The sequence below is a fragment of the Gouania willdenowi genome, chromosome 12, assembly GCF_900634775.1.
Source record: "Gouania willdenowi chromosome 12, fGouWil2.1, whole genome shotgun sequence".
NCBI lineage: Eukaryota > Metazoa > Chordata > Actinopteri > Blenniiformes > Gobiesocidae > Gouania > Gouania willdenowi.
Genome location: NC_041055.1, coordinates 13,464,064 through 13,484,209, shown reverse-complemented (window position 1 = coordinate 13,484,209; position 20,146 = coordinate 13,464,064). Strand labels below are relative to the sequence as shown.

Here is a 20,146-nt window from a genome sequence, read left to right as displayed (position 1 = left end):
ATTGCAGAGAAGGGAAGATAAAAACATCTTAAAACAAGGCATTCCAAATTTTCAGTACATGTTTGATTAAAAATGGAATTGTCCGTGCACCAGCATTGATTAATTAAAAAGCACACACCTCCGCCTCTGGAGTTCCCCGTGCGCGAGTATGTACACATGTATATGTTTGATGTGAATGTATAAACTGTATAAATAAAACTTGTGTAGAATATGTATTGAATGTGTATTGTGAAAATAGTAACATAAGCTAAATATTTAAGTGTGTGTGATGTTATGTAGAGAACCTTGTTTAGTTTTGTTGTGATAGGGTAGGTGTGTATAAGCTTTGCTTCAAAAATTCAAATATTTTTAATGCTTCAATGCAGAAAAAATGGAGAAATATGTTCTTCCATGGAGCAGTTCGGGACACGGTTCATGTACCAGAACCAGTAGGACCAGGATTACGTTCATAGTTCATAACTTCCAGCTCATGATGAACTCCACAGCACTGGTTGGACTGGTGTTGATTCTGGAGCAGATAGAGGCAGGCTTTGGCCCTTTGTAATAGAAAACCCAGAATCCTTTTTTAAATAAATATTTATCTATATTGATCTATTTTTACTTTGTGTAGATACAGTTACCTATCCTTTATTTATTGTTCATTGTTTAATGCATACGCGTAAGCGCGCACATTTTTTCAGATAATTTAATTGCTCTTCACATTCACACATTTTGAGTTTCAAACATCAGCATTTGTTTTTTTTTGTTTGCCCAATGTAGAAACATAACTTGCCTTGCTGTAGCAGCATACTATTAGGTTTGTATTTTATTTTGATACATTTATAGAATTGAATAGTTCATGCAATACTAAGGAGTAGGACATTTAAATAGAATGCAATTGAGATTTCCTCAAATCAGTATTTATTGAAACAAACAGCAGCATACAATATGTACTGTATAAAACAAGTGTGGGAGTCAATAAGGTGTCACGTGTCATTGATCATTAATAACAAGTTAAACAGCATGATGGGGACACAAACATATGTTTATTTAAATACAGCATCCCTTCAGTCACACACAGTAGGTCCTTGGTCCAAACGCAGATGAATGGAATGACATCAGGACACATAAGTTTGACACAAACTTGCACTGATATTCTGGTTGTATTGAGCGCGATCACGAACGTGCACAGACAGTCGGCCTTAAGGGCATCTATAATGATAATAAACTTATCCAAATGAACTTATTGCCTTTATCTGCTGTACTTTTGCAGGCATAGTTGAAGCTAAGAAGCTTAGCAAAGGCTAACCTCAACACAGTCATTGTTAAGCAATAAAGCGTCTTTGATAATTACCTGTGTTCACAAACTTTGTTGCAGATTCCTGTGACTCCAATGAAGATGGGTAGAGTTGTTAGGCTGAATCCTGATGTAGGATAGGGTAGTATTCATACAATGTCAACAAAGACCTCAAAGTATGGACTTCATTATAGCGCAACTGCTCATGGGTAAACTGCTACGTAATCAGTGACGTACTGACGTTTTGTGGCGACTTAAGGACATGGCCCCAACTTGCCACTGCCGCAGTGGAAAACCAAACTGGTTCTTCAGCTAAACAAGAGAAGCTCTAAAGTAGCTCTAGCTCCAACTTTAGCTCCAAACGAAAACTCTGTGTTCTTGGTGGAAAAGCCCTATCAGAGGCTCCGAGACTGTTTTCAGACTACAGACTGGGAGACACTCTGCAGCCCTTCTGTGCCAACCCAGAGGGTATGGAGCTTCTCTAATAATAAACCATGGGTGACCCCCCCACTATCTCCCTTCTTACCCCCCTTCACACATCTACAACCCAGCGGACACCATCGCCCAACCAGCCTGTCCTTGCCACCACTTCATTCCCTCCTCATCTACCTCCAGCCCCCCCACAGCCCTCCCCCTTTCTCTTCACACTTCTCCTGGCCAGCGGCTACCTTCACTATTGTCCCCTATTGTGATCGCAGTTCACCACAGGGATCAGTCTTTTCACCATTCCTCTTCACCTTGTACATGGCAGACTTCACCTACAACTGCTGCAGCTGCTACCTCCAGAAGTTCTCTGATGACTCAGCCATTGATGGCTAAACACCAGTAAGATGATGATCAACTTCCAGAGAAGGAGAAGGTCTCCACCACACACACCGGTGAAGATCCATGGCTTAGACATTAAGCAGGTGGACAGCTTTAAGTACCTGGGTGTTCACCTGAACAAAAAAACTGGACTGGACTCACCACACTGCCATTGTGTACAGGAAGGGCCAGAGTGGTGTCCACCTCCTGTGGAGAGTGAGGTTGTTTGAGGTCAGTAGACCCCTCCTTTGAACTTTCTATGACTCTGTAGTAGCCTCTACTATCCACTACGTTGTGGTCTGCTGGGGAGTGGGCAGCACTGACTGGGACAGAAAGAGACTGAAGAAGCTGTTCAGGAGGCCCAGTGATGTCCTGGACCTGCTGGAGGAGGTGGTGAGAGGAGGATGGAAGTCAGGCTAACATCCATCATGGATGACACCTCTCACCTCCTGGATCAGACTGTGGAAGGTCTGAGCAGCTCATTCAAAGGTAGATTACACTCACACTTGTATGGGGTGCCAAGTGTAAAAATTTAGTATAAAAGTTTTAGCTAACACATTTTCATTATTTATCTGATTTTTCTCATATTTAGCACATATTCCTACATTTAACACAACATTTAATCACATATATAGAGGTTAAAAAAAGCATTAAATCTAAATATTTAAATCTAAATCTAAATGGTATATGTTATATCTAAATGTTAAATCTATATCTAAATTTTAAATCTAAATTTAAATGTCATATGTTATATCTAAATGTTAAATCTCAGTCTAAATGTTAACTCATATATAAATGTTGAATGTTAAATCTAAATGTTAAATTTTAAATATAAATGTTTAAATCTAAATCTAAATGTTATAAATCATATCTAAATACTTAATCTTTTATCTAAATGTTAAATGTTAAATGTTAAATCTAAATATTAAATGTTAAATCTAAATGTTATATCTAAATCTAAATGTTGAACTTAAATTTTGAACTTAAATGTTTCACACATATGCTAATTGACCCCGCCCCTTGTAACCAATACACAAGCAGAGACACATAAACTGCTCCCACCCACCTCTTCACCGATGCTTGGCTGGGTGATATGTATGGCTGGTTCTCTCCGTGTGGCGGGGATCGAGTGCATGGTCGTGGCAGGTGGACGAGCTGCCCTTCACATTACACTCCCAACACAACAGGGCAACAGAGTTATTAAAATGTATGGAAAATGTGCCAAATATTTTTACACTTTGCACCCCATACACTTTCCCCTGCCTGTTAATATGCATGTATCTGTATTCTATTTTTATTATTTTTTTTGCTATTTATATTTCTATTTATGTATAGCTTCTATTATTGTAGTGTTTATTTCATTTTATCTTCATTGCACTATTTTTCGGGTGTCTTTTGTGTTTTTTTGTGTGTTGCCTTCTGTTGCCCTTTTTATTGCACTTTTTATTGAGCTGTCATGTCAGTAAATTTCCCCACTGCGGGATGAATAAAGAATACTCAACTCGAGGACTGTGCAAGTTTGTTCATTCAAGTAAAAATTTTGTTCAAACAATATACCACTAATGATAGCACCTTTTACTTCATTAGCAGAAATGAAGGCAAAAGTACTGTGCTAATTGCTGTCATATGTTAGGAGTTATTAATTGGTGGGAAGCTCAAAACCAGATTGTATTTTTTCAAAGTCTATAGTTTTTTCATTTGTGGTGCTTCAGCTCACAGCTCTTGGGTTGTTTCACACAGCTTTTAGGTTGTTTGGAGAGGTCGAGGTGATGTAGGGCTTTGGTACACAGATCAGACAGAAACAGAGGGTGTTTTTTTCAGAGAAAAAAGTCAAAGTTTTAATATAAAGTTCAAGGTTAATTGTAAACAATACACTAATGAAAACATTGAACTAAATTCAGACTGTGAGTCCACAGACACAAAAGACAAACAAGATTTATCTAGAGAAGATGAAATCAGAGAGCAGACAACCAGCAAAAAAATTGACAAGACACATAGCCAGAGGTGTCTGACTACAGGACTATTATTGATTAGATGCAGCAAAAAGACAGCAGGAATGTCTAACCTCAGTCTTGGAGGACTGCAACTCTTCAGGTTTGGCATTTTTCTGTTCCAACACATTTGATTACTAATTATTGCTTGTTACCAGGTTAGCAGCATAATTATACCTTCATTTGATTATGTGGTTTAGCAGTAGTGAGACACTTAAAACCTGCAGATTTGCAGCCCTCCAGTGTTTTCACAACAATTAACCACCAATCTAAAGGTGAACGTTAAAAAACAATACAAACACAGCTGATAAATGTCAGTCACAAATGACTTCAACTAAACTGGTATGGTAACCATCATCCTTCCAATCATTAGGAATTATATAAATATCATTAGCTTACTGTTAGCTTTTTAGCAATTGCATTCCATTAGCATTCATGTTAGCAATTGCAAGCCATTACATTGCAATATGTTGGCATTTTAGCAAATGCATTCCATTACAAATAAATACAAATACCATTGTGCAAGTTTTTGTAGCATGATCTGCCTCCTGAACTGTGTAATTTAATAGATTTATTAGAACACATATGAACTATAGAATATGTTATATTAAATGAAGATCATCATTTCATGTGCTATTTAAAGTAACATCATATTTGATGGTAAATATGTTGTAAATGTATTCATATATTAAAAAAATAATTGCATTTGTAAACCCTGCAGGGAGTGTTTTGTTCCTATTGATTTACTATATGTGCACATGAATGACTCAGATGCACAAATTTATGAACTCAATAGAAGCTTAAATGCATGTATTTTTTAAACCTAATTTTATATTTGGAAATTTGTTAACAGGGAGCAGTTATTTTCTATCTATTTCTGATTAAATCTGGATTTACAATGGTGCTTTTTTTTCCAAAAGATGCCTCCAGGAGCTACCAAAAATCAGGACGATTGCAGGATTTAATCTAAAACTCTTTCCACCAAAGATGAGAGGAGGTTCAAACTATGTTTCCTCCAACATCTGTGACTACGAGAGTATGTATGGGTTGTTCCACCTGGAACAACAGCAGATCTATGCCAGGAAGCTCTTTGTGGTTACAGCCTTCAACACCATCGTCTCGGACGTTCTGATCACCAAACTGGATACCCGGGGATCCCCCTCCCACTTGCACCTGGATCAAGAATTTTCAGCAGACCCCAAACTGTGAGACTTGGCCCACGCCTCTTCTCCACCTGCACACTGAGCACTGGTTCACCACAGGGCTGTGTGCTGAGCCCCCTCATGTACTGCCTCTACACTTACGCCCAGCCCACAAAAATATTATCATCATCAAATTTGCTGACAACACCACAGTGGTTGGACTGATCTTGAGGGAAGATGAGACAGCATACAGAGAGGAGGTCCAGAAACTCACAACCTGGTGTTCAGACAACATCCTGGCTCTGAACAATGCAAAGACAAAAGAGATCATTGTGGACTTCAGAAGGAACAGAACCTTCTCTCTCCCCCTTTACAGCAACGGCGAATGTTTGGAGAGAGTCCACACATTCAGGTTCATGGGAGTTCAGATCTTTGATGACCTTTCCTAGTCAGACAACATCACAGCTGTCATAAAGAAAGCCCAGCAGTGTCTACACTTCCTGAGAGTCCTCAGGATTAACAATCTGGAAAGAAAACTGGTGCTTGTCTTCTACCGCTCATCCATCAAGAGACTGCTGATGTACTGCGTCTCCATCTGGTACGGTAGCTGCACTGAGGCAGACAGAGCCAGGCTTCAGAGGACAGTCAAAGCTGCACAAAGGATCGTTGGTTGCCCCTGCCCTCGATGACAGACATCTACTCCACCTGGTGCCTCAGCAGAGCTCAGAACATTATCAAGGACAGTTCACATTCCGGCTCTCAACTGTGTGAGCTGTTGCCCTCTGGAAGGCGCTACTTTTGTGCAAAACATTTTCTTCTTCCTAAATAGAAATATCATCTTTTTTTTTAACCCTATGTTGTTATTAAACTTGCACTTTTTTTTACTAACTGTAAATGTTTGTATTCTTTCAACATGTTATGCACTTTGAACAAGAGAAGCTCGCAAATATTGTTATACTTTGTATAATGACAATAAAGACATTGAATTGAGTAGCGCATCTATTTCTTGTCGAAATATCACAGTTCATTATTCAGTTAATTATTTGTGTTGTGTTGTCACTGTCTAGCCAGTAGCTAAAGCTAATTTCACAGACAAGTGCACCTTTACTTACCACATGCCAAGTTATCTAGTGCTGTGTGTTTGCCAGTTTTAATATTTAATGACAGTGTCACTTTCCTTCCATCAGTATCTAACAAAGACAGGCTTACTGGTGATGTTAGCATCTGAGCAGCCTGTCACAGGTCAGTGAAGGAAAACGAGAAACCACACAGCCTGATTGTAACGTTAGGGATGGATTCATCAATCAGGTCTCTGTGCACATCCTGTTATTATATCTATACTATAATTTCAGGATGGTCTGTGGTCTGTGTGTGTGTGTGTGTGTGTGTGTGTGTGTGTGTGTGTGTGTGTGTGTGTGTGTGTGTGTGTGTGTGTGTCTGTGTGTGTGTGTGTGTGTGTGTGTGTGTGTGTGTGTGTGTGTGTGTGTGTGTGTGTGTGTGTGTGTGTGTGTGTGTGTGTGTGTGTGTGTGTGTGTGTGTGTGGAGCAAATATCTCCCCGTCGCGGTGTGACTTCAAACTGAAACTTTGTCAACAGCTTCCAAATACCCCAAGTGTGTGTATGTGAGTAATTTGGTCATTTCAAAATGTTTATTTTAATTTTATTTTACTTCTGGACGGCCCAGAAATGAAACCTATTCAGCTTTTGACTTTAGAGTGTGAGACGGCACTAGCGCACCATCTGTTGAGAGACAACTTCTGGCATCCATCTTGATGGCGAAACAGATGAACTGTGACAGATCTATCGGCATCCACGTTAATCAATCGGCAGGGAATGTTGTAAGTTTGTTATTGTCACTTTATGTCTGTATATAATAACATATCATTCACTATTTTGTTAGTATTGTTTGTCAAACTACGTGTTTGTTGCAGATGAACCAGCTTTATGTAACCAGCAATTGTATTGTGTGTCACAGTTTTTTAGAGTGGAAAAGTGGGACGTACTATTCTGGTAAGTAAACATGCATGTTTATCCTGACCAACGCTCATATTTTCACCACGTAAGCAAAACAAAAGCGCGTGAGGCTTTTACTCCGTAGCAGAGCACCACACACAGGAGCAGTCCTGTCCTTTATAGCGCACGGGGTGATCCCCGGAAAAACCAGCAAAGTCAGTGTTAACATGCACATCGTTCTAATGTCGGCAGTTAGGAAAGCTAAACTAAAGCTTATCACATGGTGCTCAAGGTTATACACGTAGACGCTGCATTGACTGCTGCAGCCAAAGAAGGAGAGATGAATAATGTGACTACATATTAGTCTTTCTTATTATTGTTTTATCTTATAAACTGGTATTCATTACATTATTTTGTTACTGCTGTTATTACTATTACTATTGTTATTATAGCCATTACTATTATTACTACTTTCACTATTGATATTATCTCTATCTAATCGTACTACTACTGTATTATTGTTACTGCTATTCTTATATTATTCTTTTTTTTATTATTCTTTTATCTTATAGCTACTGGATTTTCATTATAATATTTTCTTATTGCTATTGTTATTGTTTAATTTTACTACTATTGTATTAACGTTATTGCTATTTTTATAATTACCATTTTATCCTTTTTCATTATTAATATTTTTTATTATAGTTACTGGTGTTCTCATTGTATTATTAGCATTGCTTTATATTATCATTATATTACCTTTTAATTATTTAATATTGTTTATTATTAATATTGTTTTTAGTTTTTAGTGTATATTATATTATTTTGTCATAGCAATTATTACTATTATTATCATTATAACATTACTTTTATTGCTATTACTACTTTCACTATTAATATCATATCCCTATCAACATATTTATTATTATCAGGGCTCTAAACAAACTTATCCAGTGGTGGCACTGATGTGACCAACTTTCTCAGTTGGTCGAGGGGGTGTACAGTATAGACATACATGATGATGAATAGTTGACTTAACTGGCGTACTGTAGTTTTGTATGAAGTAAAGCTTGACAGTGACTCAAGATATATTTGCGAAATATTTTAGTGTCAATATTAAGTTAAAATTATTATGATATTATAATATTACTATTATTACGTTCACTATTAATATTATATCCCTATCTTATTGTACTACTACTGTATTATTGTTATTGCTATTCTTATATTATTATTTTTAATTATTCTTTTATCTTATAGTTACTGGTATTATTATTATTGCTATTACCTTGCTGTTTTATGTTGTTTATTGTATTATAGTAACTGGATTCTCATTATGTTATTTTATTACCATTATTATTAATAATATTATTATACAATTGTACAACTACTGCATTAATGTTATTGCTATTCTTATAATTTCCATTATATTCTTATATTCTTTTTTATTATTTTATATTATAGTTACTGGTATTCTCATTGTATTATTAGTATTGCTATATTATCATTATATGACTTTATCATTATTTAATATTGTTTATTATTAATAATATAGTTTTTTTATGACATTATAGTTACTAGATTCTTATTTTCAACTTCTTTAATAATTACATTTCAAAATGTTTATTTTGATTTTGAAATCAACACAAATTACATCAAACAAGACATGAGAGGGAGGAGCATCTGAGCGGCACACACACTGATACTACGTACTATTACTACTAAGAAATAACCCACTAACAGTCTAACCTGTAACATGGTGTGGTGGTGGGAATCCAGCTGCAAAAGGATTCACTCAGTGTGTTCCTGTGTGCCAGTCCAAAGCCTGGATAAAAAGAGAGGGCCACCTTTAGTGTAAAACCCAGCAGTTTTCTGTGTGTCTTCTCTATGGTCGTATGTTGGATGTACATTTTCCCACTGGGTTTTGTGTTTTTCTTTGCCGAGGTAGGGTCTAAAGACAGGGGATGCTCTGGTACTTTTATTATTTATTTACCAGTAAACAGTCCAGCAAACATTGGTGCAACCTGTATCTACTGTATATATCATGCGCATGTCCCATAGACTTAAACCAGGGAAATCGCACACGCTATTTTACTTTGCACCCACAAATAAACCCCTTTATAACACTACAGAGTATGTACACCTACATTTGACCATAATTGACAACTCTACTTAAGTTCCTCCCACTATATGAATACATACTTCCGACGGGCACTGTACTAGACTATCTATAAAATCAAAAAAGGTCTGTGTGTGTGTGTGTGTACCGACACGGTATGAGTTCGACCTGAAACTTAATCAACGGGTTCCAAACACAAGTACACTTCCTTTTCTGCCTCCATCTCTGTGCCTGCCATGCTGTCGTCGCATCTCAAAAACGGAAGCTCTCTGTATAAGTCATTTGAAACCGTCAGGCACTGGTGAGTCTTTTACCGACAAGTTTCCCATTGTTGAAACCATATAACTGTCCGTGTAATTGCTCACTAACGCGCTGTTTGACTATAGTCGGTATCGAACTCAACCCCTTCAATACTCCATCTAGAAAACTGCAAATTCTCTGTGGTGCCATGCATGGAAGTTAAGCTCTGACCACTCGGTTCGAAGGTAAACAAATATTTTTCTTGAAAAAAAAAAGACAGCCGAATTGTAGAACATACTTTAATTTACTTACTCACTCATGTAGTTTGGAGCTTTACATTTTGTTTTGCGCAGTTTTGCTGTTTTTTTGATTGGCGCTACAATACGTATGGAGTTTGGTTATCAGCGTCTCAAACATTTCACGGGAACACACACACAGTATTTATTTATAATAAAAATATACTAAAAGAGTAAAATATAACAAAAAACTAAACAATATTTATACAAAAAGTACACAAAATGACTCCAGAATCACACTATAATGGCAAACCAAAAACAATTATACAAAAAATGCACAAAAGGACAGCTGAAAGATACAAAAATACACATAATATTACTCCAAAAAACATACATTACAGAAAAATACAACAAAAAATATGAAAACGACTGAAAAAACTCAAAACTAAATATTTATACAAAAAATACACAAAACTAAATATTTACACAAAAAATACACAAGATGACTCCAGAATCACACTACAATGGCAACAAAAACAATAATTATATGAAAAATGCACAAAAACACAACAAGAAAGATACAAAAATACACATGGCTCCAAAAAACATACATTACAGAAAAATACACCAAACAAAAAATATAAAAGTGAGTAAAAAAACAAACACATTTATAATGCACAAAAATTGCACCCACATTTTGCAAGCGCAAATATACTCCTTTATAACAACAGAGTACAGAGTATGTACACCTCTTTGTACATTCAACCTTCAAACACATGCTCATTTGGCCATAATTGACAACGCTACTCATGCTCCCACATGAATGCATACTTCCGACAGGCACTGCACTAGTTTATTGAATTTAGGTAACATTTCCCCCAGCAACCTAACTAAACTGTTATATGACATCAAATCAGTGTTAAGTTTGTAAACATTTTTTGCTATAAACAGTGCTTGGGATTCATACCCTGTCATTCTTATGTCAAACCACTACTCATGTATTGCTGGCACTGTTGCTTTGCTGCTCCAAACCGCCAACTATTCAGAGCTAAATGTTGAGGTTGTGCCCCCTGTCCACACCTGCACTGAGCGAAAGCAAAAAAGGCACAGAACAGCACTAAGAGAGGTACAAATTATAGGCCTAATATTTGTCATATTTAACACCTGGACAACACAGACACACACACACACACGCATAATTTTGTCCTCTTTTTGTTAAGTGGTGGCATAATGGTTCAAATCCAATCCAAGTCCCATAACCCTAATTGCTTACGGTAGATATTTGATGTTTGTCTTATCAGGGATTGAATGCTAAGCCAATACACTAAATAGTTGTCACCAAACCTCCACTCAAACAGCACAACAAAAGTGGAATCAGTACAACAGTGTAGGGGGAACTGAAGCGGAAGTGAAAAGAAAAATAATTTTAATTATTATTGATATTACAGTAATTTGCCTTCGGAGGTGCCATCTGAAATTGAGATAAAGTGTTTCAGATCACTTAGTTAGTAATTAATAGCTTGTCATCTAGGATTGTGAACTCTTGTAAAAACTGTCTACTCTCCATATAACAAACCTTATGATTGTAATGTTTTCATAAACTACAGACAACTTCTCAAAATATAAACATTTATTAATCAAACAAGTTCAAACCTACTAACACAATAAAGCTAAAAGAGCATTTTCCCCCTGGGATTAATAAAGGAATTCTGAAAAGAAAGAAAGAAAGAAAGAAAGAAAGAAAGAAAGAAAGAAAGAAAGAAAGAAAGAAAGAAAGAAAGAAAAGTAGCATGATTTCAGTGTGTGTGTGGGTGTGTGTGAGAGAACTATGATAAGATCAGTGTGGAACCATGTCCCTGTAGTTACTTTAGATTAGAATTTGAGATCCAGAGTACCTCGGTTTTGATGGGTTTGTGGTTGGTGGTCCGTCTCTAGTGGTAGACAAGTTGTTGAAGGAAAGCCTGAGGAGCAAAGTGTGGTTCTGGCTTGTGGTAGGACCAATGGCCCTGTTCCATGTTCAGCACGTTTCACAGCTCGTTCAGTCAGCAGGTTTCCACTGTTTTCTTCAGCACGGGTCGAGGACTGACCTTGCGTGGACTTCTTCAGCGCTCAGCTCAGATCATGCAGGCCTTTGTCCTTGTGTTAGTTCAGTGTTTCAGCTCTTGCAGATGGAACAGGAGGTTTTTCTTCTAATGAAAGAAAAAACTTTGAGGTTACAAAGAAAATAAAAGTTGACAAACGATAATAAACGCACAATGCAGTGGGACCAAAGCTACCAGCACTACCAAAAAAACAATGGTTTGAATTTTGCGCTTTTGGTTTTATCATAGTCTAAATGATTCTATTGGTCGACGTGTTTTCGGGAGCCAATTAGATTGTTTGGGTGGTTCATGTGGGCTGTGTTTTTTATCATGTGGGTGTGAATGAGGGGATGAATGAAAACCCCTTTGGAAAGGAAATTATAAAATAGCTCATAACACAGTCATATTATAACCTTCATAACAATAACAACATTTTCCCGAACAATTTGATACTAGACAAGATATGCTTTATGTAAAGTTAAATGAGATATTCCTTAAGAACACTTTAACTGTAAAAACAATTATTCTAAGGGTTTTCCTTGTTTCCTGTGAATAAAACAATATAGACAGTGTAGAAGAGTACATTTCAAACTTTTATCAAAGGTCTGTGTCTACCCTTTTAAAATGTTTCTGTTCATTTTTGGAGAAAAGCAGAACAAAAATGGAAAAGATTATGCCGTGCTATTCAAGAAGTAGCAGGGGGAGAACACAGTCGTAAATTCCTGTTCTCAGCTTTTTGTCTCTGATTGAAAGGAAGAAGGAAGACACTGTTCCTAACCAAAAGTGGTCAAAAAGTGTGCTGTGGTATCTGTCATAGACATGACCTCCTACAACGGTAAGGTGCTTGCTGGGCTGGACTCGTGTATGTATATATCAAAAAAATAAATGGCCAACAACCTTCTCTGTGGGTACCCCTAGCTGAAATGCTTAAAAGGGAAGTCAACTAGAAATTGTCATTTAATTTTTTTTATTATAACTCTAAAGAATCTGTTAGTAAGAGGGGGGGGTGTGGTTGTGAGGCCCTGCTTTTTGCCAAAATGAGCATGAATAACAGTCACACTGACACAACTATTCTTGTTCTAAGGCGTATTTCTAATGCAATACTTTTTATCAAGTAGAATAAGATTATTAATAATGTAATCCTGCACGAGGCCATGAGACCACCATTATATGATAATATGACCTCATAGTTCAAGTTTTAGGTCTGTATCTCGTGCAGAGGCCTTATAAGAGCAAAAGAGCATCAGGGTCAAAAGGATTACAGGCTTCGGGTAGCGCTAGGCCTCAAAGACCTAAGTGAGCAATATAGAGCCCCTTAAACATTTGCCTTTGTTCCAACACTAACAGCATAAATAAAGAAAATGACTCGATATGATTTAGAACATTTTCACACATTTAGGACCAACTGTTTGACTAATTTCATAGCAGGGGCCAATGAACGTTGAAACCTGCTATTAGCATGAGTGCTATTAGTATGGCTGCTATTTGAGCCAACAAAAGCCTCATTAGAAGGCTGTAAATTGGACGCAGACTTGGCGTTGTTCATGTTCAATAGTACCCACCTCTTCAGACATTTCTTTGTGTTATCCTTCTTCTACCATCAAAGGAGAGCAAAGGTGCGCATGTAGCTGTGGGGTCGGGCAGGCAAAGGGGGTACGGAGTGCATACGACAGTGACATAACCAAAAGTGACCTTTAGGCAGCGCTAATTACTTAGTTCAGCTTTAAACAGGAAACAGTGAGACAACATCACTCTCACTTAAAGTGACACTTTCAATAGTCCAATGTCCATATTCCTGTCTGCCACACAGATACTAACATGAACTCTTCAGCAGGTGTTGGGTTAATACAGTAGTGAGGAGCAGAAATAAATTAACTTTTAAAATAATAACAAATAATAATAACCTTTCATAATTAGGTAATTCACAACTGCTTGTGCAAAAGAAAAACTATAATTTGTATGTCATCCTGACTGTAGTCTTATCCCGCCCACTCGCTAGAGAACGTCACATAGGATCAATTCACTAATGTACTGTGAACTTAGGTACAGCATTCAGCATAGCGTGGTTACGTCCAAAGGCAGTGTAGACAGCTGCCTTTGGACGTCAATGGTTGTCATCTTGGGGAACTGACACATAAAAACACGCTATGGGAACTTAGGCAGAGCAGCAACGTGCTTTTGGGAGGGGGCGTGGCCTCCTCCTGCCTGACAGCAGAGTGAGACTGTGCAGCCGTTCCAGGAAATAGTGCTGTTTAGTAATTTGGGCTATGAAAAGCACAAAATGCTGACACTTTCAAAATTATAAGTACTGTAGGCTATTGGAAATAGAAAAATAAATAATTTAGAATTATGTTATAATTAAAACAAATAATCAAAATAGCAATTCACCCTTGGGTAGGCACTGCCTACCTTGCCTACCCTGACGGCACGTCACTGGTGGGATCTTGTCACCTATGCTTTTAACCTTTATATGGATGATCTCTCCCAAAGATTGAAAAACGGTAATACCGGCTGTAAGATAGGGGAAAGACTGTTAAACCATCTACTTTACGCTGATGACCTGGTCATCATGTTACCCTACTCTGCAGGCCTGCAGCAACTGCTCAAAGTGTGTACTGAATATGGTGAACAATATGACATCAAGTTTAACCCTAAAAAGTGTTGTGATGATCATGAGGACTAAGGAGTAGTGTAAGGCTGTATTTCCTATGTTCCACTTGTCAGAAAGGGAGCTGGCGGTTGTGGAAAAAGTAAAATACCTCGGTCACATCATCAAGAGTGACCTTTCTGATAATGATGACATTCAGAGGCAGTACTGTAAATTGTATGCACAAGCTAACATGCTGGCGTGAAAAGTTTGTATGTGTACAGCAAATGTAAAAATAGCCAACTGCACACCACTCTACACTGCCCACTTGTGGCGCTGCTACACAAAGGCTAAATACCATGAACTACAAGGAGCATACAACGATGCTTTCAGGATTCTTTTGAAAGTCCCTCGCTGGGAAAGAAATGTTGTTTATAAAAGTATGATAAGGCTCATGGACTCATATAATGAAATCATAATTGCTCTTATAAGGACTGACCGAAGAATTATCAGTTACAGCTCGGAGCTCTGGAGGCACTGGAGAAAGTGCTTTTATGGACTATAATAGTGATATTCTCTGTTATGTTTGTCTGTCTTTTTAAAATGTTTTTTATGGACCTTTGTGAGTCTGACATGAAGATTGATTGATTGATATCACAGGTAGAAGGAGCTGCCAGAGTACCTCCTTGGACAAAGTTATTAGAGGTACTTTTATCACCAGTTTTGCTGGAGCTCTGATTCCAATCTGCCTCTGGGGTGGGGCGTAGAGCGGCAGCGTCGTATCGATACGAATGAGCCCCTCAGTTTTAGCAGCACTGCATTCTTTACAAACCCCATGATTCTTGTCAAGTTTACCATTTTTCGACACCTGTTTTAAAGTTTTTAGGTGCGTTATAAATCTCATCTATAGCAGCTGCTGCTGCTCTCACAGACCTCTGTGTTGTACCTTTGTAGCGGTGCTTCCCGGTTTTTCAGTCCGTGTTCAAAACAAAATGCTAAGCATTGACGGTGCATTCAATGTGCTTCGAAAACACAGAATAGAAATGTACAACATGAAAAAACTGCCCCGCGACCCTGGAAACAGGAACAAGCGGGTCAGGTTAAATTAGGGGGCCACATCCCGGCGGGGCGGTCTGGCTTGGCCTCTGGAGGGGGCCCTGGCTTTAAAGAACTGAAGCTCGTGGCGCGGGCGGCATCAGCATCTGGGGCGCCCGGGGGGGCTAGGTTGGGGTGCCTGGGGACCGGCGGGGGGACTCCCAGCGGCCCCCTGGTACCTTATGCGGCTTGGGGTGTGGTCGTTCGCCCTGGGCGGGCTGCTCCTGGTGCTGCATCCATTCCGGGTCCTCCTGGCCTGGGGTCGGGTCCTTGCTGGCTCTGGGCTCACCGGCGGGGGCCCACCGGCTGCCCGTTCGGCGTGGCTCTGGTCGTCTGCTGGGCGTGGGCTTTGGCTCCTCCGCTGGGGTCTCGGGCGGGGGGCTCTCTGGGCCCTCCCCTCGGGGGGCTGGGCGCGGGGGTGTGGGTGGTGGTGGGGGGGTGGGGGGCTGGGGGGCCTGGGGGTTGGGGGTTGGAGTCGGTGGCGTGGTGCGCTGGGTCCTTGGCTCCTTGGGGGCTTTTCGGGTGTGTATGGGGGGGGCAATGGCAGCCTCTCGGCTTGGGACCTTGGGGGCGTTCGGGGGGCTGCTTGGCCGTGGGGTGGTCGCCGGGGGCCCCTAGATCTCTCGCTCTTTCTGCTGGCCCGACTGCTTCTTCGGGCCCGGGGGCGGCTTATGGGTTTTGCAGTAGCGGCTCTTGGAATCACATTTGTCATGGACGCACTGGCCTCGGGCTGTGGGATAACACTCATACTGGGCTCAACCATAGACACGTTGTTCCCAAATACCTGTTTTATGTAACTTCCACTCACTTCCTCCTCTGCTCACAGCCACCATCATTATTCCTAAGCCGCACACTGGTCACCAGACTGGCTTGATAACACAACAATAAGCACAATATACACAACCACAATTTCACATCACATCACTTGAAACTTATTGATTATTCCCCACCCATTCGTTTTCCTATCTTGTATCCCTCCTCCCTGTTAACTCCCCCCCCCACCCCCCTCACCCTGGTGTAACACTGCCCTCTCTCTTTTACATCCTCCCTTTAATAAAGTATTTACCCTTCCCTAGGGAGGGCTGGTGATGGTCACAATTATGCAATGAAATAAATTCATTTATTTAATTGCAATAATAAAATATGCATTGCTGTTAAAAGATTGCACTTCTTGTAGTGTTAACCTTCAACAGCATGTGCAAACAAGGTAAAAAAAAAAAAAAAGGAACAAGCGGGTCAGACAATGGATGGATGAAAAAATTGATGCAACCATGGATTGCAAAGAAAAATAACATCATATTGGAGATTCAAATAGTTTAATTCAGTCCCTTTGACATTTGAAACCTCTTTTGGGTTTGCCAAGTTTACCTAACAAACTAAAACCACAACCCATACACAAAGGACCTTGGGACAACTAATGTTGATAATAATATCTACCTATAAAAGCAAGGAATGTCTGTGTGTGTGTGTGTGTGTTTGCGTGCGTGTGTGTGTGTGTGTGTGTGTGGAGCAAATATCTCCACGACGCGATGCGAGTTCGACCTGAAACTTGGTCAACGGGTTCCAAATACCCCAAGTGTGTGTATCTGTTATTTTGGAGTAATTTGGTCATTTCAAAATGTTTATTTTAATTTTATTTCACTTCTGGACGGCCCCGAAATGAAACCTATTCAACCTTTGACCTCAGGGTGTGAGTGGGCGCTAGCGCGCCATCTATATCTATTTCACTGCACAGCTCCTCGCCCGAGCATGAGTCACGTGTGCGGCCAGAGCCAATCGCTGCGCACACAGCCAAGCAGACGTGGACTGTAAACACACGAGCGATAAAGAAGTTATTTTGGAGTAATTTGGTCATTTAAATTTAATTTTATTTCACTTCTGGACAGCCCCAAAATGAAACCTATTCAACTTTTGACCTCAGGGTGTGAGTGGGCGCTAGCGCACCATCTATATCTATTTCACTGCACAGCTCCTCACCCGAGCAAGAGTCGCGCTGTTTCACTAGAGTCGGTATTGACCTCAACCCGTTCAATTCTCCATCTGGAAAACTGCAGATTCTCTGTGGTGCCGTGCATGGAAGCTAAGCTCTGACCACTCGGTTTAAAGGTAAAAAATTATTTTTGTTTTTTAAAGAAAGACAGCCGAATTGTACATAATACTTTAATTTACTTACTCACTCATGTAGTGTGGAGCTTTACGTTTTGTTTTTTGCAGTTTTATTACTTTTCTGATTGGCGCTACAATGTCTATGGAGTTTCACGGGAACACACACAAGGTATTTATTTATTTATAATAAAAAATAAGTACATACTAAATGAGTAAAATAAAACACAAAAAATGCACAAAAAGACACCTGAAAGATTCAAAAAAAATACACGACTCCAAAAAATATACATTACAGAAAAATACAACTAACATCAAATAAAATATACTAAATGAGTAAAATAAAACAAAAAACTAAACAATATTTATACAAAAAGTATACAAAATGACTCCAGAATCATTCTATAATGGCAACCAAAAACAGTTACACAAAAAATGCACAAAAAGACAACTGAAAAATAAAAAAAACACACATAATGACTCCAAAAGACATACATTACAAAAAGATACACCAAACAAAAAATATAAAAGTGAGTAAAAAAAAACAACAAACACATTTATCATGTTCATGTCCATAGAATTAAACCAGGGAAATCGCACACGCGGTTTTATTTTGCACCCACAAATAAACCCCTTTATAACACTACAGAGTACAGAGTATATACACCTCTTTGTACATCCAACCTTCAAACACATACTCATTTGGCCATAATTAACTTTACTTAAGCTCCCACATGAATGCATACTTCCGACAGGCACTGCACTAGTTTATATAAAATTATTTTCAGAACACAAAGATGTTTTGGGGCATGTAATAAAGGATGGGGTCCTTAATTTGATATTTAGTGTAACTTTAGCATAAATCTTGTCTGTCTCCTACCAACACAGAGCTTTTAACACAAAATGTTCTTCTTCTTAACTCAGACAAGACTGAGGTCATTGTACTGGGCCCATGACACCTTAGAGAAACCTATGCTAGCCTAACTGCCCTAGATGGCATTACTCTGGCACGAAGCACAACTGTTAGAAAACTTGGGGTTCTATTTGATCAGGACTTATCCTTCAACTCTCATATAAAACAAACTTCAAGAACTGCCTTCTTTCATCTCCGTAACATTGCTAAAATCAGATCTATCCTGTCTCAGAGCGAAGCCGAAAAACTAGTCCATGCTTTTGTTACCTCTAGACTGGATTATTGTAATTCTCTTTTAGCAGGCTGCCCGAGCAAGTCGCTTAAGACACTTCAGCTGGTTCAAAATGCTGCAGCACGTGTACTGACTAAAACTAGGAGAAGAGATCACATTACTCCTGTATTAGCCTCTCTGCATTGGCTTCCCATAAAATATAGAATAGAATTCAAGATTCTTCTTCTCACTTATAAAGCCCTAAATGGACAGGCACCAGTCTATCTCAAGGAGCTTGTAGTGCCATACAATCCCCCCAGAACACTACGCTCCCAAAATGCTGGCCTACTCGTTGTTCCATTTGTCTCTAAAAGTAGTATAGGAGGAAGAGCTTTCAGTTATCAGGCCCCACTTCTCTGGAACCATCTACCAACCACGGTTCGGGGGGCAGACACCCTCTCTACCTTTAAGGTTAGGCTCAAAACACTCCTCTTTGGTAAAGCTTTTAGTTAGGAACCAGCTCATAGCTCATAGTTAAGATTGAATAGGCATAGACTGCTGGGGGGGTCTGGCATGCTCGGTTGGAGAGAGGCTGGAGAGGGCGTTAAGAGAGAGGTCATTTAGGTTAGAGAGGGACCGGAGAGGGTCCCATTCCTCTCTCGAACACTCCCTCTATGTCTGCTTCTTCCCTTGTGTGTTTGCTCCTGTACTCCTTCTGGCTTTTGTCTTGCAGGTCCGTGGGATCCTTAGTGTGGAGTTACAGAGTCTCAACAACTCTGTCTCCACCCTTTCCTCTGCACACACCCAACACAGCATAACGTGGATGGTTGTTCATCATAGGAATGGGATCCACACAAGGTTCCTGCTGCTTAACAGAAAGTTTTCCTTGCCACCATGATGAATTCATGTTAGGTGTGGGATACATATGTATGTGTATATACGTCTATATGCATATGTGTGTATCCATAAAATGAAGAGTCCGTCCTTAAGACTGCTCTACTGTAAAGTGTCTTGAGATACCATTGGTTATGATTTGACGCTATACAAATAAAAGATTGATTGATTGATTGATTGACTTTGTGCTGCTGACTACAAAGCCAATATGATTGTTACAGATCTCTTGCAATATCTCGTCTGCTAAAGCACCTCATGCAGCAAACTTCTGAGTTTCTCAAACAGGTGATGTTACGTTTTACTAACTCAAATTCTATCAATGCTAGGCACTGAACTTCATAGATATTTGCACCTTTAACAATATCATGCAAAGCAGTACAAAAAGATTCAAGGGTTCAAGAATCTTTTCTCGTCAAAGACACTTGTACAGAAGAATGAATTCATTAGTAGATTTGGTGGTGCTGATCCTCTGTGGGATAGCAAATCAAATGATGCACATCCA

General features: G+C 39.2%; 1 pseudogene; it reads right to left on the bottom strand.

The window, feature by feature from the left end:
* Window positions 1–5,763: 5,763 nt before the first annotated feature.
* LOC114473685 (uncharacterized) overlaps window positions 5,764–20,146 on the bottom strand; it is a 105,698-nt pseudogene continuing 91,315 nt past the window's right edge.